Genomic DNA, 13317 nt, shown 5'->3' with positions numbered 1-13317 from the left:
AAAGGTCAGAGCTTTGACGTGAAGTTTTGATTTTTTACCATATTCATTTTTCAAAGCCCAAGAAAACATAGACAGATGTGTAGAAACAGAGCCTGTGGTGCCTCTGAGACATTTTATAAAATGATCTCCTGCAAGCACACAAGCCAGTTTTACAAAACAACACCCTAAATTCCCCATGAAGCAGGAGAGCAAGATGCATTTAACGGCTGAAGGCAAAAGTTGCTGGAAAGACTTTCTGCCTCAGGATCCAGAAACAGACCCTGCTTGTGGCAAGAAGGGTACACTCCTTTCTCCCCACTTTCACTGTTTTGCAGTATCTTTTTATCACTTCTCTGAAATAACAGACTCATATTGAGATCCCTTCAGTGCAACTCCTTACAGCTTTACAAAAGTTGACACAAAAGATGTTGATTAATGTACTTATGAAAGCATTACTTACATACTCATTAGAAGATTAAGTGCAATAAGAAACAATGCCAAGATAATAACCCACCAGAAACAGATGTAACAAGCATGGCACTGCAGAAAATGGTCTATACAGGGATATTCCTAACCAGCTGCAATTACTTTACCTTAACACGCATTATGTTCACAGATAACTAAGTCTATTCATGTGGCACTAGTATGAGCAAGCAATCCCTCTCAAGCAGGAGTTCTTCTATCTCACCATGATTTTTTGGCTGCATAATTATTTGGCCTTATTTCTAGAAGGCGGTTGTTTTTTTTTTTCCTGGCAGCCCTTCAGCTACCCTTGCATATAAACTAGTTCACCTCCTTTGTGTTTTTGTACTGCCAGCCCTTCCCCTGCTTTGGTCATCCATTCAGATTATCAGGGAGAGCTTTATTTGAACTTACACCACAAGGGTAAACCAAAGCAAAGTTTGCTCAATTAGACACTATGTTAGGTGTGTGGCCTCAAATTTAGGAAAAAGGTTATGAAAAATCGTAAATTACACAACGAAATTCTACATTGTGCTTGAAAGTAAGATTCCCTCTCCACCATTTCAGACTGAATTATCCTTCTCTGGTAGATTACATGGTGAGACCTGAGCCACAGTGGCCCTCTTGCTTGGGTCTGTTCCCCCAAATACACTGGTTTGGCTTCCTCCTCCTTTGTAATTCAAATAAAGTATTTAGTGTCAGTCAGCAGGTTCCCACCTGTAGCATCCAGACGCATTTTTGAGAACACAGACCTCACTTTCATCCCACCTTCCCTCTTCCCTGCTGTTATTTTGGGTGCTAATTTGCTCCTCTAACCTTGGCACAAGAGGCATGTTACAACACTGTCTTTGTTTTACAGATTTCTGCGTATTAAAGACATTCACATAATCGTTCTGTTAAGCTTACAATCTTTAGCAGGGCATGGGTGATCATAACGTAACTTCAAATTTGGTCACAAGGTAATAAAACCAAAAAGTCTGCTGTGCTAGTTTGACCCTCTGCCACAGATTTTAGAATATATTCCACAATTAACCACAGGAAAAAGACAGGCATGGTGGGGCTGCTGCTGGGGAAGTGCTGCACACAGGCTGAGCTGCCAGCACCATGCTGGTTTCAAATCCTCATTGCTCAGGCATACATCCTCTGGGAACGGACCACCGTGCACATGCGTGAGTCCAACAGCTGCAGGATGAACTTGGGCACCTGACCTCAGTAACGTGTGGGGCAGAAAGTTTTCAGGTTCCAACAGGATTTGAAATTCTTGGGTTTTCCCGCATACATGATTAAGATGAAAGAAAAATGTGGCAATACAGTTAGAATTCAATTTACCTTTCTCCCTTCATCCAACAAATTTCTAATTTTACAGTATGGTAACCCAGTATTTGTTCTATCCTTTCTTTTTCAAACAGATATATCTAGGTGGAGTGGGGGGTGTGAGATATCTCTTAAGTGCACACAACTTCTTTGTACTTTCTTCCACTCCACAAAATCAAAGAAAAGGTGAGGTTCCTAGTTTCCTGTCAGTGCCCAACCAATGCAGGAAAGAAAACCACCAATTCCTTGACCGGTGGAAACAAGAGAGGTCAAAGCGGTGCTCAGGACTGCCCTCTTGACCACAGCATGAGAAGACCAGCCCACCCTGCCTCAGACAACTATAGGATACTGCTCCTATTATTTACATTAAACACGTAACAGAAGAAGCACACAGACACCGAAGATGAAGACATTCTGGATTTACACTTTACAGGAAACAAACATAATGAAGTGTGGACCCATATTTCAGAGCAGCAATAAAAAACAACTGTAGAATTGTTGTGCAGTGCATATGACTCATCCGCTGATGTTACATGTGAATAACATGCACTGGCAAGTCAATTACAGCTTACATCATGTGCAGTTAACTTTCTAGTTTTTCATAACTCTAGAGTCCAGACCTACTGAGTGTACAAACCTAATTCTTAATTAATAATAATCTAGTAAATAGAAAACCTAATCTTCTGTAACAGCAATAATGAAAAAAGACGTACTTCTTTCTAAAGATGAAAAACTATTTCTAAGGGCACTCTGCTTTAAAATTAAAAACTGGCTATTAGGCAGTAAAGGAATAGTACTGAAAGAAGATTATCCTGTAGTTTAAGTCCTCTAATAATGCTGGGGGATCATTTGCATATCTATATTTTGCATCCTTCCTGTGACAGTTTACATAAGACAAATGGTAGGTGTGCCAGTTCGCTTTATTATAATGACACTCCTACCTGAGACCAATGAAGCTTCTTTACAAGGATTTTTCCATTTCAGCCTGAAGATTAACAGTGACTCATTGCCCTTTTTTTCCATAATGGAAGGAAACCCAAAGAAATGTCTTATTTTGTTATTATTGAAGCAAAAGCAATTATTTATAAGTACTTTACAGACTGATCTTTAAGAAAAGCATGGATGAAGAAAGATCAAACCTTCAATGAGGGAACAGAAAGACAGGAACAACAACAATAAGGAAGTAAGTAAATACTTTCTTTGATATGCAAATGAAAAAAGCCAGGTAGGCCAAAAGAGTGCTGTAGAGAAAAACTGTGAGGAAGACACCAGGGCATCTGGAAGAAGGGACAGAGAAATGCTTAAAGTCAAAGAAAAAAAAGCTTGGAAAAACACTGAATTTGGTGTCACAAACATCCAAGAAATTCAAGACAGTGCTTTAAATAGAAGATGACATTCTAGAGCAAGCAAAAATGTGATGTTGATTAAATAAACAATTCATATTCTAATCACATTTGTGTAGAATCACTTTTTCCTGCTTTCATGTACAGATTTATTGAAATATGCTGATTCAGTTGTTTGCACTTGCACATGGCAAGACACACATCTAACAAGAGTATGTAGTTGTGCACACCAAGTTACACGTCTCCTAAAACACCACCTGGTGCCCTTCTGAGCACATGTGGAAATATTTGAAGAAAATCCACCTTCTTCTCTAAAGAGAAGCAGGGAAGTATTTCCCAAAGACCCCTCATCACTCCTCTTCCCACTGCCACTGGAGATGGATGGAGATGCCACCCTGGGAACGGCTGAGATGCACCCTGGCCTGCCTGTGGGCTCCAGTCACTGGGCAGAGCCCATCCCACCACGCCCCACAACCCAGAGCCCACGGCCACCCCACCAAAGCAATGACAATGCTCTCTCAGCTGCTCTTGGGGTGGAAAAGCTTTGTGCTGTCATAGGTAACAGAGCTATAAAACATTCAGAACTCAGCAAAACCACCCTGAGCATCACACCATCCAGCAAGCCTGTGGAAATGGTACAATGTGTTTGTGATGCACGCTTTCTTATACACAGCAGGTAGCTGAAATTTGGCAGCTTCCACATGATTGTCAAACACATGTATGCATTCAAGTGTTTAATAATTTGCAGTAATGCTTGCCAACTTCCACCCAGCCTTTCTAGCATTTCTGTTCCCTCCGAGTGCCACAGGTTTTCTGGCAATATAAATCCCTTAGTTTTGCAAATTGTAGCCTCTCTCTGCCACAGAAGCCCAACGCTTGCTGTGTTGCTTACAATGTCGCCATTATCCACATCTTCATCACAGTCAGTATCAGCAGATGCATAAATTCATACCAGCATTCACCACACCTCGGCAACCTGCAGTATCATTTGGGAAGACTATGCACTGGATTTTACTCCTTTCAGGACATACTTCTTAGGACTTGGTACTATGTTCCCCACATCTATATGAAGCCACTGAAAGCAGCAGAGCATCACAGTAAAGGGAGGTAGGTAGTGAACGCACTTGCTCTGCAGAAACTTTATTATTGGTAGGGGGAAAACAAAACAAAACAACAAAAAAAGGAAGACTGCAGTCTTGTTAAATTAAATGCATTTGGTCTGCAAATCGACGAGGAAAGAGATGGGGAACCCCAATGTGTCCTTTTATAATCGATTTTCAGAGCAGTATTAAAAATTATATTGCTATACAATGTTACAGTTGACTGGACTACATGTGTCCGGGGATTAAGGACAAGACCTTAGGCAACAAGTGAAAACAACACATTTACAAAAACAAACAAGTGACCATTTCACTACAGAAGGAAAGGACTAGGCTTTGGGTCTGATTTTTCCGTAAGTAACAAAACAGAGGGCCAGATTTTCCAAATCCAGAAAGAGAAACAGTGCTTGCACAGCTGTAAAAGTAAAAAGGGAATCAAACCCACCCAGCAATCTGCTTTGAAGAAGCAGAGGATTCATCCAACGCCAGAAAATGCTAGATGGGGAGAGTCACTGATGGCACACACCTCTTCATGCAAGACTGCCAGTACCTGAAGTTCTTGGTCAGCACTGGCTGTTGCCCTGGCAGTGAGACCTCTGAGGTAAGAACGAGGAAGGGTTGCAGGTCCTTTCCTGGGTGGCACAGCCTGCAGAGCCACTCCAAGCCCTCACTGTAATAACTCCTGAAACCTGTAATCGAGAGTGCCAGGGGGTAGAAGAAGCAACAGTGAAGAGGAAGCAACTGGTTACCAGCTCCCTGACCCTGAAACCAGTCTCTTGTTTTTCTTGGGCATGGGAATCTAGAGCAATGACTGCTCCTTCAATTTTAAACACAAGTTGTTCTCGTGACTCCTTGTGACCAAGAACATCTGAAATCTTACCCACTTTAACAAACTTGCTTTTTCCTCCCTCACACTTTAAGTGGACTAGTTCTATTCTTAGCTTTACTTCCCTGCTTCCATCCCACACAGGCCACCCTACCCATCCACTAACTTTACCTGAAATCTGAGCAGGTAAAGTCTGTTTCTTGCTTTCCTTACCTCAGATGGGTAACTGCACTTAGTTTTATGCTAATCAATCTAAACAGTTACTCTATAATTTGCAATATTTAGCCATCATTTAATATTGCTTCTATAAATACTATTGCTCCACACTGTGGAGTGTTGCATTTCAGTATTAGGTGAATCTAGAAACACACCACATAGCTTGCAAAAGGTCTGCAAAATCTATGTAGCCACCCAAAAGAGTAAAAAAGTTTTCTTATTGGTTCCCAACATTGTTTCCTTTCTTCCTTCATGCTATGTCTGTATTTGATTTTTAGGTCATTCTTTATAAGTATCACAATATCAAAAAAACCCATCACTGTTTTTAGGGTTGTTTTCGTTCTGCCTCTAGCTGGCTTTTATCCAAAACTCTTGTACCACACCTTACTTGTGGGCTGCATCCTGTTACACCCAGTACAGTCTCAGGCAACACACTGGCTTCCAGAAATACAAGATCTGTTCCAATGCCAGTATGTGCTAACAATTTTTTTTTAATTTTCAGTTCTATACAATAAATGGTAATTCATCTAAAATTCTTCGGTTGTCATGGAGATTTTTTCTGCACATATTCAGTTAATTCTCATGTAAATTCTTATATTTCATTAAAATTAAATTCAAAGTTTTCTACAAGCTAAAGTGAGACTGAAAATTAGCAGAAACAGGAAAAGAAAATGACATCACTCTATTCAACAGCAAAAAGGTTCCCACAAGGAACACTTTCTCAATGAATGATTCACAGATTTATTGGCTCACACCTGTACTGAGGTGACTCCATTTCCTTGTTTCTTTGATGCATTTGTTTAGTTTTAAAATAAGGTTTCTCTCTAAATATGGATTTTCGATACTGTAGCACTGAAGAATAATAAATATAAAAATAGCAGGTCTGATTCAGTTTGCTGATTCTTCCTCATTTTAAAACCATTTTCACAGTTCAGTGCAGAGTAGCTGTTAATGCCAGCTCATGATATGAAGAAGGATAACGGGAAATTCAGAACCGGGTTTGGATCTGGCTCCAAGTCAAACAAACAAGATGTTTTTTTCAACACCTTGTTTAGAAATGAAATGCAGAATTGCAGTCATTCAGTCATACCTCCATCATTGTTAGGTAAGAGGCAGTTTCTGATAAATGTGCCATGCAGGAGAATTCAGAGAAAGATTGTGTATTTCTTGTAGCTCAAACTGGGGTTTGTTTTCCCCTCTTCAACTTTCTACTTCCTACTGAGCATTTCAATAGCACCCACGGAACTAGAAAAATCTTGTAGGAAAATCATAAGTTATACATTAAAAGCCTGGGGAAGATTAAATAAATGGCCACACCTACAAAAGTAGCAGTGAAATTAGTAAGAACAGTTCAGTGCCCACCATTTTCAAAAAGGCAGGTTCATCTTTCAGGAGCTTAATTTCAGCAGACATTTTTAAAAATAATAGTCTTTGTTTCTAGAGGTTGTGAAACCACAGTGCTCATGAACTATCAGCTCAAACTTCTCTCTCAGGCAGAAGTTTCTGTGTAACTGACTGTGTGAGACAATGCAACAAACTGAATTATTTCAGCATTTCACAGCTCCTGTCTGGTGAGAAACAGGGAGGGGACAAAGAGAAGGATCACTGGAAGCTTGCAAAGGAGCAGGGAGGGGGAAAGAGCAGCACCGAAGGCACTGATAAAGCCACCCTGCCAAGAACTGGTGAGGCTTTCATTGGATTTCTTTGTCTAGTTAAGGGCACCATGTTGTAAGAAAGAAGTGGGAAAGTGAAGGAAATTCAGTGGGCAGTAACTGAAACATAGAAAACACAACTGATGACGAAAGACTTCAAATATATAGTCTTCTGCAGTCCCCCACTGTGTGAGAGTTTGCTATAGAGAAGGAAGTTATCATCTTCTTTACCTGCTGGGAACAAGGCAAACAGATTTTGGCCAAATGTGCAATAATAAAGTTTTTCCTAATATTGAAGCCAAATCTAATTACCAGGCTGGACAGCCACTGGAATAGCCCACATAAGCAGATTACAGAGGTGTTTAAGAAACAAACCCCAAAACCTTGGGCCCCCAAGGACGGTTGAAGGATACTTCCTGAGCTCAGGCGAACAACGTGCCCACTCCAGCCCTACATGCCAAACCAGCACAGCTGTAGCTGCCATTACATTTTAAACACATTGCCCTGGAGGTCACTCCAGCACACCGCTTAATTCCCAGTAAGAGTGAAACAAACAGCCACCAAACTCTGAAACTGGGCACTGCTTGCGTAACATACATTGTGCTTATATCCTTCTATATCCCTGTTTGTGAGAGTATTCACATTATCATTATTCAGTTCAAGTTTGTATCAGGTGCACCTTTCCAGTCCTCCTTTGGTGGCCTTGGCATCTCTTTACAGTGCATGGATGTGTGACACATTCCTGACTCCAGCAGCTAAAGTTCAACTTTGAACTAAGAAGTACATTACCTGAAAAGGATTTACTTTTCAGGCTTTCATAAAAAAAATCAACTTAATTATGATCTTGGACAAGTGTTTTGGTGCTCTGAATATTTAGGATAACTGTACTTCCTAAAACATTTTGGCTTCCCTTTATACTCTTGTCGTACAACAGATTGTACAGAGCACTCACATCCTAAGTGATTTTATAATTTCAGGAAAGATGTTGAATCAAGGCATAGAAGACACACCATTACATCTTTGGTCAGTCAAAGACTTCCTGCATACATGTATGTAGGCTACAGATATATATAGGCTGCAAGTATATAAACCTCAACTTGTCACCTCCACAGAGCTGTTAAAACATCTCTAAATTTCAAACAAGTATGAAAGCTAAATTTTTTAATAGTTAAGGAAATCAGCTAAGGCTTGATCAGCTTCCTCTTTAATTTTACAGGTGTGTCTCTCCTAGTTTGTCTGGCATCCAAACCACGTATGTCTATACGATAGTGGTGAGGCTATGGCAGAAAATGGAGAATACGTGTGTCAGAGATGCTCTAATCACAAGAAGTCTCAGTATTAATGGCACCTAACAAAATAAAGAGCTTCAGAGGCACTGATGCATCCTACCTGCAAGGGCTTGCCCAGTTCCCAGAGTGGGCTAGCAACATACAGGCTGGTCCCAACTAGGACATACCCATGCTAACAATTCCTGCAAAATTATCTCCAGCAATAACAACGAAAGGCAGAAGGACATTCTAAATGAGAATGTTTTAAGTGAAAAGCCTTCCACAGTAGAATTAAGAATGAGATGAGCTTTAATATCACATCAGTTCACATTTAGAGAGTGGCAGGAAGCCAGCCAGTATTATAATTGCACCATCACCATTGCTTGAGTCATTTAGCCATTTATAAATCTGCAAACATGTTCCCTCTGGGCACTTGGTGTTTCACCTGACTCTAAGTGCATATATTGACCAGATCGTAAATAGTATCCTATGCACAAACATTTACAAAAAATCATTTGTATCTCTCACCTTCAAGAAAATATTGTGGTCAGTAGATACTGACTTACTTAAGAGTAATTCTGTCCAGTGACAGAAAATAAGGTGCTGACCACAAAGAAGTGTAAAGGCATTATTACAACTCTGTACAAGAAGGAAACACCAAATTACATTGGAAAGGTTACAAATTACCATTAACACACACTTCTTTATTCTAAAAATACTGAGTTTTATCATTACTGCAGCTGAAATCAAGAGACACTAAGTGAGCTATTATGACTTCAAGGAACACTTTCACCAGAGCTAAGTTGTGTGTTGTCTTCTGATTTCAGAGAATAGAGCATAGTCAGTGTAGTTAAGTCAGATTTTTTTTCTTTTTTTTTGGCCAGTGCTGAGTGAGGGGACTGTAACTTAGGTCCAGACAACTGCTCTGATCCCTCTCCGGAAGACAGACTGCCACCACATCATGAGGACAGAGATCAGGAACAAATAAAGCATGTTATTCTGCCCATAGTTTATAAAAGACCCCCACTTTAGTGACTGATTAACTCCTTGACTCTTTTTGACGTTCCTTAGCAATTCTAAAACTTCCATAAGCAGAAACAACAAGGTGTGCTTGAAGCCTGGGAAAGCTTCAGGAAATTTTGTACATAAGAGGTAATCATTCACATATCTCTTAAAAAGGCGAGTTCTTTAGAAGAAGTAATTAGTAATTTCGTTAATATATGCTCCATAAAAGAAGATAGTATCAGCTTGAATATATATTTCAGAAGAAATCAGATGAAATCTGAAATAGAAGCCTGTCAAGAGACTGTCAGCTGTAAGTGGTATTTTTAGATAATGTTTGGTGCACTTAATAAAAAGATGAAGGAAGAAACAGAAGAGTTTATGGTCAAGATGCCGAAGTACAGACAAGGAAAATGTGCAGAGTGACATTATCATTTGAAGAAAGGGCCTAAGAAAAACTATTTTTAGCAATCTGCAGGCATTCTGACTAAAATGAAGTTAAAGCAGAGTTGATGGTTTTTGCTGAACATACTATTTGGAAAAGTGACGTATTAGTGATTCAGCTGGAACACAATAGATACGAATAAAATCTGAAGGGAAAAGACCAACTTCCAAAAAGGTAGCCCATAAAAGACATATGTCAGACTTCTCTGTGCTGCAAGGCCTATTACTGACTGTAACAATAATTAGTTGTTAGAAGCAAAGCCAGATCAACAAAGTGAGCAAGGATCTGATGAAAGACACTACACACTAGAAAAGAAAGTCAGAGTACCAAGAAATTATATTTAAGTAAGGTATGATGAAGGTACACAGGGGAAAACGAAGAGGCAAGAGGAAAATATAACTGAACAAAACTTAAGAAGAATCATGATTATAGCAAAGGGCAACAACTATAAAGAAAATTGAAGAGTTAACAGTCAAAGGGGTTAACACAAAAAAAATTGGGCCACTGACTACTTACCTAATCAAATCTTTGAACAATCTAGGGTTCAATAAAAATGTGTTAAAAAAGCAATTACTTTGACAAAATTTGCCTGCATAGATGAGACGAATATCTTTTCCAGGAAAACTACATCAATTTTGGTGGTATCAATTCATTCTACATTCCCTTATAGTCACTGCATTTAAACTCTTTCTTCCACTGTGATCTTCAGTTCATATTAAAATGTTTGTTTCCATTTATTTGAGGTCAAATTTAAGTCCCATCTATCTGAAAGCACCTAGAGGATTAATTCCATTAACTTCTAAGTTTCTCCTGTTAAATGGAGAAGAGCTGAAATGGAGAGAAGCTTTCTGGTTATAAATCTGCCTTTCAAAATATCCCCATAAGGTTTATTACTTTATTCTGTATGCACAATATGATGTCATTCAAAAACCTAATAAAACCAAATTTCATTATGTCTTTCCACCACTCAAACTTCTCATGTAAAAGATGTGCCTACGGTTCAAACTAGGGCTCTGCAACACTCTTCAAAAGAAGATGAAGCAAGAAGGAAGATGAGAGATGGATGAAAACTGACTTTTGCCTGCCACTTCGCTCCCAGTTCTGAAACTTCCTATCCACAATTGTAGTGGAAACACAGTCCTTTAAAGGTGGTTCAAATGTTAGAGTTATCACTCTGCCATGTATTTGAACAGCTGTGCTAATTTTGCCTTTTTGTTTTTCACCTAGCTCCTGCCCAGTGAGGACCAGTGTGATGGCAGCCTGGCCTCCGTATTGTGGCAGCGTGAGAAACATGTCTGTGTGCTGCTGAGCACTCTGCTGCTGGGACACTCAGAGACATCCAGAGGGTTATCCCCCAGGACTCTGTCAAAATGCTGCTGGTTTAAATGCACTTCAACCATGCAAGTCTGTTTGAAACGTGCAGGAATGAAAAAGGAGGGCCAAGCAAATGTCAGTCATATGTGCCAGCACTGGGCTGGAGACAGAGCATCTGGAAAGACCAAGAATAATAATTAACTTAGACCCACCACAGTTTTCTCTCTGTCTTAGTCAGTTCGTCCATTTGCCTGCCTTGTTTCAAAAGCTTATTGTCACTGCTCACTTGCTGGGTTGGCAAAAACCATCATGCAAACCGGCAATAAATACTTAATTTACAGAAACTTCTCCAATTTAGTTTAGAGTTATATTTGTTGTGTCTAGGATTGTGGAATATTGTGTGTCAGGGTATGATCTACAATGCGATTTATGAAGTCTGGGAAAGAGATTTCTCTTCAAAATAACAACCTAATTTCTCTTTAAAAATACAACCAAAACCAAACTGATTTCAACTGTATTAATTCAGATGTGTAGTTGATACTTTTTTAAAAATTTATCTCCTTTTAGGTAACACAACTGAAAAATTCTCATAATGAAAGCTCAGTTTAGCAATAACGTGGATGATTTGACAGAAATATTAAATATGGTGAAGGAAGTGAGTAATTTTATTGCCCAGAACTTTTATGTTAGAGCGGCATGAAACCAGCAGCACATCAACAATGCTAATAGGATTCTAGAAAACTAATCGGATCTTGGGTATTTATAAAATTGCCATCATGATAAGGGGAATGTGTGCGTGAAAGAACTTACTCATCTGCAGCTCAAATACTATTCAGAAGAAGAATGGACATCTGAGCAATAAAACAGTTGATGTAAAGAGTACAAGCATATTGCCAGAAATAGCCGTAGCAGTAACAGCAGTGAAGATGTTTACAGTAAGGAGAGCAGATGTGTTTGTGTACCAGATCTAGTCACATCATTTGCTGACAGCTAATTTGAAAGATGCATAAGAGTAACTCCTCCAGAGAACAAAACCTGATGTGCTGCCTGTGTAAGGATGGTAGTTTACAAACAAGCACATAAGGTCCTCCAAACCCTTGGGGTGGTCCCTGGCCGCGTCAGGGTCCTGCTTGCCCACACACTCTCTGTACAGGGTCTTCTCTCGAGGGCAACGATAGGCTGGCTCTCAAGACAGGGTCACAGCTTTTCCTCCGCATCTGACACAACCCCACTGTCCAGCAGATTTTCCAAGGTCATTTTGCTTTCTCCTGGGATAGGAGTCATGCGAGCACAGAGGGAAAAGTGCACAAGGCCTCTCTGTAAGTTAGGAGATTTCCTTCATGCATGATAAAAAGATGTATGGATCAAAAAGATTAGGCATGAGAGGGGAAGTCTGTCCTAGGGCAAAAAGCTAAATGTACCCTCACTCACACTCAGAAAGCAGCCATCATACACCACAATGCAAGTGTTAATCCTTCAGCCTAGCAGAAAGAGCAGACAGGGACAGCTAATGCTTAATTGGAGTGACTAGCACAAAACATCTTGGTTGCATGTTTCTATTAAATTATTTTTGGTTTAAGGTTGAAGAGTGAAGTAATACTCCTATTGTTAGCTTAACAGCTGAAAATAGCTTTTCATGTTTTTTGTTTGTTAGGTTTTTTTCCAAATCACAGATCAGAGAAGACTCTATTGTTAAAGTTTCTAGCTCTCTTGTATATGGGAAAAAGGAGGATGCAGAGTTCAGAAGACCTCCATAGTATTAGCGCTCGTTAGATGCTCATCACAAGGAGCATCATAACCCTAGTAAGTGACTAAATGGCTTTGCTTCTTTTCAGGCAATGCCAGACAGCTCTACCTAGCCAAACTACTGCATTAAGCATATAATTTTGGGGAAAGATCAGTCTGGGAGCTCAAATACTATAATCACTGCTGAGTACAGATTACAGAACGTTGAAAATGTTGCAATATTAAATCGTAGTTCTATCAAATAATGCAATTCCCCAACCTGGATCCCATGGAGTCTTTTATCTTCCATTCTTCTACCAGACAGATGGTTGCTGCTCAGGAACAAACAATTTCGCTGGCCTATTTGTGTTATCATTTTGCAAACTCTCTTCATCAAAGACTCCTGTAGTGTGTCCAGCCTTCCTGAAAACCAGCCAGTCTGAAACGACGTGGATATACAAAGGGCTATGTAAAAGGTAAACCATCTTGCCCTTTAGGTCCTCTGTAGCTCAGGACTGGGTGCTCACTGGTTGTTTAACTTTCAGCACGTTTCTCCTGATTGCTTTGGCTGAGTAGTGAGAGAGTATGTAACATCCTTCTGCCAAACAGATGACATTACAGGAGGAGCTGCTTTTGTTCTCATTGTTCAGAAATAGTTCATCTTAAGGTTG

General features: G+C 39.8%; 1 protein-coding gene across 2 annotated transcripts in view; it reads right to left on the bottom strand.

Moving 5' to 3' along the window:
- CAMK4 (calcium/calmodulin dependent protein kinase IV) overlaps positions 1–13317 on the bottom strand; it is a 175300-nt gene that overhangs the window by 62714 nt on the left and 99269 nt on the right. The gene's annotated exons all lie outside the window — the stretch shown is intronic.

Source organism: Falco punctatus (assembly GCF_963210335.1).
Source record: "Falco punctatus genome assembly, chromosome: Z".
In the NCBI taxonomy this organism is placed as follows: Eukaryota; Metazoa; Chordata; class Aves; order Falconiformes; family Falconidae; genus Falco; species Falco punctatus.
Note: the sequence above shows the minus strand (reverse complement) of the source record. Positions and strands in the feature narration are given on the sequence as shown.